A 9,718-nucleotide genomic window follows, 5' to 3' on the forward strand; every position below is an offset into this window, starting at 1 on the left:
CCTTCGTGCAATCTTTTGTGCTACGCTTATTTTAATTCCCTTAAGTTTTCCTTTGGTAATTAACCTTTTTCATAGTGTTTAGTAATCCCTTGTTTATTAAATATGTTCAATGTATTTGACTTAGGAAACCTATTTTCCTGCATACTCTGTTTTAAATGTAAACCGGTTTGATTTGTATCTGATACAAGAATGTAGGTATATAAAAACTCAAAATAAATAAATAAATACATAATTCGAAGGAAATATTTTGGAAATCCAAAGGTAACATTTTTTGAATGTGCTTTGGATTTCTTCGGACCAATGTAGCAAACCTTGGAAAATCTTCTAGGTTCATCAGACTGTCTGAGGAATTTGCAGATGTTCCCAAATCCCTGCTCACCAGTTCTGGCTCCTTCAGGACTCATCCCTATGGAGAACTGAACACACACTGCCACCCAGTGATGCGAGAAGTAATTGCAGGTAAGAGAGGAAATGGAAAGTTTGTTGAGCCCCAGCAGTAGTAGTGATGATGAAAGGCATAGGATGAGGACAAGGAGTCCTTCTACCAAGCTCAAATGGGATTTTATAAAGAGGAGGTCATCAGCTAGAGATGCAGGGTTGGCTGAGAAGCTGGAACAGCAGCCGTCAGCTCCCATCTCCACCATCTCCGTATGGTGCATGGGCAGAAAAAGGAAGAGGAGAGTGTCAGGAAGTGTGTGTGTGTCTGTGCCTGTGTGTGTGTGTGTGTGTGATGGGGGGGGGGGGCACTAGGAGGGCATCAGCAGAAGTCAATCCCAGACAAACGACAAACTGGAGAAAGTATTTTTCACTCACTGCACATCAAGCTGTGGAATTTGCTGCTGGAGGACATGGTCAAGGCATATAGCATAGATTGGCTTCACAGGAATTTGAGCAAGTTCCTGAAGAAAGGTCCATAAATCATTAATAGATTTGAGAATGCAACTGTGTATCCATGGATATGAGCAATATGAAATGTTTATCATTTTTGCCAGGTGCTTGTGATCCAGATTAGCCACTTCTGGAGACAAGGTGCTGGGCTCGATGATTCAGCATGGCCCATCTTATGTTCTTATGTCTGCAGCTGATCTTTCCAGAACCTACTGATTCAGATGAACCATATGAGGGATTCAAAGTATTAGAGGAAGGCTATCTTGAAAATCTATTAGCAGAGGAGGGTCTGGTGATCAAGAAATGTAATAAATTAATCCTCGTGACTAATATGATATGCGATGGGCAGCAGCAGGTGGATACCTAGCCACAGAGGCAGAAAGTGATCCTGCTGGGGTAAAGATCACTCTTCAGGAAAAGCAGGCAGCTGAGAGGAGGAGAGATGCTCCTGGCCTTTGACTTCATGGTCTGCTCTCAACCCCAGCCCCAGCAGCAGCACCCAAGGATACAAAGAAAAGATTCCGCAAGACATCGGAGATGTGGAGGCACTTTAGAATTCCAGAGGATCAGCATTTTTCAGAATACATTCATCGTCAAAAGGCCATCAACAGAGAAAAGGTACTGTGCTCGCCTTCAAACAGTGATATGCTCAGGGGAGACCAGTACCAGGATGGGGATCCTGTCCCCCCCCCCCCTCAGAGAAGCAGGAGCAAGAAAGCCACACAAAAGACAAGTTTGCCTTTCAAGCTGAGTGCCTGGGTCCTACCACTCAGTGAAGTGGTAGGCTAGAAGCTCCCACTCTCACATCAGCAGCAAGCCACCATAGAGCTGATGAGGTGGTGTTGCATATCACTGTTGTAAGACAAGAGGCAGGTAGCATCATGAACCATCTAGGAAGTTACTGTCCTAGATGACCACCAGCTCTTGCAGGTGATGGAGAAGTTGGGTTTCAAGTGGATGCTGCAAATCTTAGCCCCAAATTACATAGGTTCCTCTAGGACAACATTTAGTAGGGAGGTGATGCTTACCTTGTGCATTCAGTGCCATGCCCAGACACAGGCATGGCTGGCCAAGGCTGAGGGGAGTAGAACCCATTTCACCAGCAGATTCTGCACCAACCAGAACACTATGCTTGACTACCTTTCCCTGAAGAGACACTTGTGGCAGCTGCATAAGGCAAGTCAGGCAGTAGCTAGCAGGAACTCAACAGCCAGGTATAGGTGATGGACCAGAGCCATACTCTAACTAATATCTTAGTGGGATGATGGAGGACTGCAGCTAGGTCAGAACACATGACTGTTATGTGTTTTTGTTACAGATGGTGGCAGGAACATGACTGAGGTAGAGGGCAATGGGGGCTACCAGGAACTGATGCTCTACACGCATGCTGCACTTGGCAATAAGAGACTCCCCGGAGCTGAGGGCCAAGGAAGGTGGCCGCTTTGTACTGTGGGACCTTTGTACTGTGGGACAGCATGGCATTTTAACCAGAGCATGAAGGGCGGACTGCAGCACCATGAGAAGCAGGAAGCAGTTGGAGCACTTATGCATCAGCCTATTCAGAATGTAGGAACTAGATGGAATTCCACGTATCTGATGATGCAGAAGTTAGTGGAGCAATGGCCCCCCCTCCATTAGTTGTCTGTGGATGCCAAGATTGGTGTGGATCACCCCATGGGACATCAGGATTGGTTACACATGGCGCAGGTGGTACAAGACCTGAAATCCTTCAAGGATGCCAGAAAAGATCTGAATTCAACAACAGAGACTCTGGGCAATGTCATCCCAATACTCATGTCATCCCAATACATTTCAATACTCTCTTTTAATACAACAAGACACCCCATAAGCCTCATTGTCATAAATGATCCAATTAATGTCATCTGCAAGAATTAATGTCAAAGCCACAATTACAAGATGCCACTGAGGACATAATGGCAACACTGTCTCAGGTTTAACCTTTTAACCTCCTAACAAGAATTAATAAAGTTTAAAAATACAATGTTAAATAAGAATTAATTACTTTGTTAAATAAGAGTTTATTACAATGTTAATACTGAATGTTATAATGTAAAACTAGAAGAAGTTATAATGTAAAACAAGAAAACCCTTCTTCTTGAACACAGTTACAATGTAAACCGATATGATATTATAAATTGAACACCGGTATATAAAAACTAATAAATAAATAAATCCCCATAATCACAGGGGATTCTGGCAGGAATAGCGATTGGCACCAGAGGTGTTGCAACTGCTAGGGCCGGTGCAAGAGCAATAGGCAGCCTAGGTGAATCTTCAGCATTGCACCTACCCCCATTCCTGAATTTACCACTGGCAGTGGCTCTGGAGCCTCACCATTCAACCGCATCAAAAGCTAATCTCATCCATGTTTTCCCCTCCTCCTTCTCCTGGAGCTGATGTGGGAACAGCAGAAGCATGGCCCACTGCTCCCCACAGCGTTGCCTTCTCTGTACAGCCACCTTGAGCATTTTTTCAAAATTTGTGGCTGGCGCTTCTGCTTCTAATCTCACGATGCATGAGATTGGCATCAGGAAGTCCCAGTCCTGAGTTCTGAACATGCGAGTGTGCTAACTCAAAGAAGGCAGAGTGGCAGGGAGCAGAAGTCAGGAACTAGTTGCTCCAACCCAACCGAATCCTGATGAGGCCCTGGGGTATTTCCCTATCCCCGCTGCCAGCATCCCTCCTCTTCAGCTGGCAGATCTGGTAAACCCCACTGGCCCCACTCCACTTGATGTCAGTGCTCCTCCTCATCTTAAGAACATAAGAACATGCCATTCTGGGTCAGATCACTCAAACACTCGCTGAACTACACTGGCTGCCAATTGAACAAAGAATCCAATTTAAAACACTATGCACAATCCACAAACTGATCTATGAGGAAAATACTGACTGGCTAAACACTGCACTATGACTACATGTTCCCCAGAGAAATCTAAGATCAGCCAATAAAGCTCTTCTAACCATTCCCTCTGTAAAGACAGCAAAACTGATGCAAGTTAGAGAGAGGGCACTATCCCTAGCCGGTCCAATATTATGGAACACACTACCACTCGAAATAAGACTAATGAAAGATCTAAAACTCTTAAAAACATGGCTCTTCAAAAAAGCTTTTCACAATGAGAGTGGAGAGTAAAGAATACTAGCGGACAAGAAAGAGAACTCCGGCACACTGTTAAAAGTCAACAAATAGCAGTTATACCTCCTTTATTATTTTTTCTCATACCTAAAGATTAATTTAAGAGTACAGTATTCTCATATATGGATATCATATTATTCATATAAATGGAACTTCCAATCCACAATCCAAATAGCGTATATTATTTGAATCATGTAACCGAAACTTTATTGGCACCTACTAGCTAATGTATAATCCTTACCAGACTTATTTATGTGCCTATCTGTAAACCGTTGTGATGGTATACTACTAAACCACGGTATAGAAAAGTATTTAAATAAATAAATAAATAAACAGATCAAGGGTCCATCAAGCCCAGCATCCTGTTTCCAACTGTTGGATTCATGGACCCTTGGGCCGATCGGAAGCAGAGGGTGAGCCGCTGAGTGAGGTGGCAGCGGTGGTCCCGACCGGGAGGCGGCAAGGACGGAGTTGTGGGTGGCCAGAGGAAGATCCTAGGAAGCCCTATGCGACCAAGGGCCTTGGCAAGGAAGGATGAAACGGTGGAGCTGGCACAGTGGTGAGAAGATCTTCGCCCTGGAAGCCGATCCTCCCCCGAGAGGAGCTCGTAGGAGTTTGGCCGCTGGGACTTAGGAGATTCACCCTGGAAGCCGGAGTCCCCCCCAGGAGGAGCCCGTAGAGACCCTGCCGCTGGGACTTAGGAGGGCCCGCGGGGGCTGAGTCAGACGGAGTCCAAGGTCGTCGCTCACCAGTCCAGAGTCGTGTACCAGAGAATCGTCGCTTGCCAGTCCAGGATCAGAAGCCAATGGATCACTGTAAGCCAAACTGGGGTCAGAGGCCAGAGAATCGTCGTAAGCCAGTCCAGGGTCAGAAGCCAGAGGAATCACCGTAAGCCACACCGGGGTCAGAAGCCAGAGAGTCGTCGTAAGCCAGTCCGGCGTCAGAAGCCAAGGAAACACTGTAAGCCAGTCCGGGATCAGGAACCACAGGAGACCGAGACGACACAGGAATGCAGCAACTGGAGACAGGAAAACCTGGGAACCTCGTTGCAAGGCAAAGTGCTTCTGGACTGCAGGGCTTAAATAGCCCTGCAGCGTCTGACGTCATCCCCAGGGAGGAACTGGCTTTTCCCACGCTGGGCCCTTTAAGAACAGGGCAGGGACACGCGCGTGCACCTAGGGGGGCAGAGCCAGCTGCGGGGAACGCCGGCAGAGCGAGGGAGGCCGATGCGCGGTGCCTGAGGGCCCTGCAGGCCTGGGAGAGGTGACCACACGCCGGGGACGCCGCGGCCGAGATTCCTGCTGCCCCGGGGAACGGGAAACGGACCTGGGACCGCGGCGGGGTGAGTGCCGATCCCGGGGCCGTCCCGGGATCGCAACACCAACAGTGGCCAATCCAGGCCATAAGAACCTGGCAATTACCCAAAAACTAAGTCTATTCCATGTTACTGTTGCTAGTAATAGCAGTGGCTATTTTCTAAGTCAACTTAATTAATAGCAGGTAATGGACTTCTCCAAGAACTTATCCAATCCTTTTTTAAACACAGCTATACTAACTGCACTAACCACATCCTCTGGCAACAAATTCCAGAGTTTAATTGTGCAGTGAGTGAAAAAGAACTTTCTCTGATTAGTTTTAAATGTGCCCCATGCTAACTTCATGGAGTGCCCCCTAGTCTTTGTATTATCCGAAAGAGTAAATAACCGATTCATATCTACCCGTTCTAGACCTCTCATGATTTTAAACACCTCTCTCATATCCCCCCTCAGCCGTCTCTTCTCCAAACTGAAAAGTCCTAACCTCTTTAGTCTTTCCTCATAGGGGAGCTGTTCCATTCCCCTTAACATTTTGGTCGCCCTTTTCTGTACCTTCTCCATTGCAATTATATCTTTTTTGAGATGCGGCGACCAGAATTGTACACGGTATTCAAGGTGCGGTCTCACCATGGAGCGATACAGAGGCATTATGACATTTTCTGTTTTATTCACCATTCCCTTTCTAATAATTCCCAACATTCTGTTTGCTTTTTTGACTGCCGCAGCACACTGAACCGACGATTTCAATGTGTTATCCACTATGACGCCTAGATTTCTTTCTTGGGAGGTAGCACCTAATATGGAACCTAACATTGTGTAATTATAGCATGGGTAATTTTTCCCTATATGCATCACCTTGCACTTATCCACATTAAATTTCATCTGCCATTTTGATGCCCAATTTCCCAGTCTTACAAGGTCTTCCTGCAATTTATTACAATCTGCTTGTGATTTAACTACTCTGAACAATTTTGTATCATCTGCAAATTTGATTACCTCACTCGTTCCAATTCTTTCCCAATCATTTATAAATATATTGAAAAGTAAGGGTCCCTAAGGCACTCCACTGTCCACTCCCTTCCACTGAGAAAATTGTCCATTTAATCCTATTCTCTGTTCCTGTCTTTTAGCCAGTTTGTAATCCACGAAAAGACATCGTCACCTATCCCATGACTTTTTACTTTTCCTAGAAGCCTCTCATGAGGAACTTTGTCAAACACCTTCTGAAAATCCAAGTATACTACATCTACCAGTTCACCTTTATCCAAATGTTTATTAACTCCTTCAAAAAAAGTGAAGCAGATTTGTGAGGCAAGACTTGCCTTGGATAAAGCCATGCTGACTTTATTCCATGTTTAGAACACTTTCCACTATTTTTCCTGGCACTGAAATCAGACTAACTGGTCTGCAGTTTCCCAGATCACCCCTGGAGCCCTTTTTAAATATTGGGGTTACATTAGCCATCCTCCAGTCTTCAGGTACAATGGATGATTTTAATGATGGTTACAAAGTTTTACTAATAGGTCTAATAGGCCCCTGACCCCGGCGGTTCAGTGTCGCCCTTTGACCGCCGCACGTGGCCGACGCTGACCCGCTGGGGTCAGGGGCCTCTCTCAAATCTAGCGCCGCTGCCGCAGATGATCCGGCCCACTCCCCCAACGCAAGCACTGGAAGTGTCATCAGCTTCACCGGCACTTCCTGCCCATAGACGACCAGACCATTTAAAAAGGTCGGTCGTAGCTACCTGCTCCTTTTTGCACCCTTCGACCACCCGCATGGCTGACGCTGACTCGCCGGGGTCAGGGGCCTCTCTCAAATCGAGCACCGCCGCCGCAGACGATCCGGACCACTCTCCCAATGCAAGCACAGGAAGTGACATCAGCTTCGCCGGGACTTCCTGCCCACAGACGACTGGACCATTTAAAAATGTCGGTCACAGGTGCCTCGCGCCTGGCGTCGCGTGCTGAAGGAGCGTGACAAAGGGGCCTGCCCCTTTGTGGCGCCCCTTCATACCACCCCCTTCGGCCGTCCCATCTTCAAGGCAGCATAACCTCATTATAGAGCTAACACAACCTCTCCCCCCCAGCTCACACGCATGCGCATACTCCCTTCGCTGTCACTATCTCAGCCCAGCCCACTCACAATTATAAACGATTCCCCCCTCCTATCCCCCTCACACCCAACCATGGCATTACACCGCACCCTTTTACACCAACGCCAAACCCACAGCAACACAACACTCCACATCCACACCCCCACGGTACACCGTAAATCCCTCATCACCATCTCCCCCTCACACAACTCCTCAGCTTGACCACCCTTTCCATCATCCTCTTTAACTCTCAATCACTGAGCAAAAAAGCCCCCATTAATGACCTCCTCCTCGACTGTAAACCAGACATATGTGCAATCACCGAAACTTGGCTAAAACTTTCAGACACTGTTCTTCTTAACCAACTCCCTACGCAATCATATGACATATACTCCATACCAAGACCCAAAAAAAAGGGTGGAGGAATATTACTTGCTGCCAAAAATCACCTTCACCTGAAGCACATAAGCACCAACACCCCACCCAAACTAGAAATTGGCCTCTTCAATTCGAGAGAACTGCAAATCTTCCTAGTATACGCCCCCCCCAACCAACTTTAAGAGAATTCCTCATCCCTCATCGAATTCATCACCGTCAACCTTAGTCCCAACACACCTGCCATAATTCTAGGCGACTTTAATCTCCACTTTGATGACTCCCACCCCACATCCTCATGTGAGTCACTTCTCAGTGCCTTAAATGCAACAGGCTTCCAGCAAATCATCAATGCTTCCACTCACAAAGCAGGCCACGCCCTCGACCTTATTTTCGTCAACTCCTTTATTACCAGTATTCAACCACCCACATGTATCCCCGTCCCAAGGTCAGACCACTCACTTATAAAAGCACAATTTTCCCTTAATACCTCTTCCACACACCCCCTATCTGCAACAACAAATTCCAATTCAGAAAACCATTCAATAAAGATGACCTAATTGATGCCATCACTAACTCTTTAGGAAGATTAGACCTCTCTAACCCTGACACAGCCTTTTCCTCCTGGAACCTCATTACCACAAACATAGCTAATGGCCTCTGCCTGATCACATCCAAAGAAATAAACCTTGGTACACAAATAAACCTAGGTACACCCCAGCCCTAAAAGAACTCAAACGCAACCTCAGATCTATTGAAAGAAAATGGCGCAAGGATCGCTCAGCCACACACCTCGCCTGTTACAGATCCACCTTACACTAATACAGAGTCACCATCATCTAGACCAAACGTGACCACTATGCAAAAAAAAAATACACGAATACCAATACAACCCAAAGGCCCTCTTCGCATACGTTACACAACTCACCAAGACAGCCCCACCCCCCATCACCGACGAGTAATCACTAGTCAAATGTGAAGAACTTGCCCAATTCTTCCACAACAAGATAGCTAAAATTCATACCGAACACAATTGCCAAGCCACTAGCACAAATAATTAACTGCTCTCTCTTCACAGGCTTAGTCCCTGACACCTTAAAACAGGCTGTGGTCAAGCCCATCCTGAGAAAATTAACCTAGACCCATCAGACCTCTCTAACTACAGATCCATTTCCAATCTGCCCTTCCTAGCCAAAATCATGGAGAAAGTCATCAATACCCAACTCACAAACTATCTAGAAACAAACAACATACTTGCACCCAGCCAATTCGGTTTACGAAAACTCTACAACACCGAAACCCTGCAGCTCACACTTACAGACACCATCCTAAAAGGATTAGATCAGGGCCATTCCTACATCCTAGCACTATTAGACATCTCTGCTGCCTTTGATACCGTTAATCATGACATTCTATTAAATCGCCTCTCAGATATCGGTATCATGGGCGCAGCCCTCCTCTGGTTCATTTCATATCTCACCAACAGAAAATACACAGTCAAAATCAGAAACTCTGAGTCCTCTCCCACACCCCTCACACAAGGAGTTCCTCAAGGTTCCTCCCTATCCTCAACCCTAATTAACATCTATCTCCTGCCCCTTTGCCAACTCCTCACAGATCTCGGCATCCCGCACGTTATCTACGCAGACGATGTTCAAATTCTCATTCCCATCCAAGAATCCCTTATCAAATCCCTCAAAATATGGGAGAACTGCTTCAACGCTATCAATCTCCTCCTCACCAACCTACACCTTGCTCTCAACATAACAAAAACAGAACTCATCATCATCTCCCATCTCAACCCTGCTAAGCTTGGCACAGTAACCAACCCCTCAGTTGCCACCACCTCCTTTCAGCAACATGCACGAAGCCTTGGAATCATCATCGATA

This window comes from Rhinatrema bivittatum, chromosome 1 (assembly GCF_901001135.1).
Source record: "Rhinatrema bivittatum chromosome 1, aRhiBiv1.1, whole genome shotgun sequence".
NCBI lineage: Eukaryota > Metazoa > Chordata > Amphibia > Gymnophiona > Rhinatrematidae > Rhinatrema > Rhinatrema bivittatum.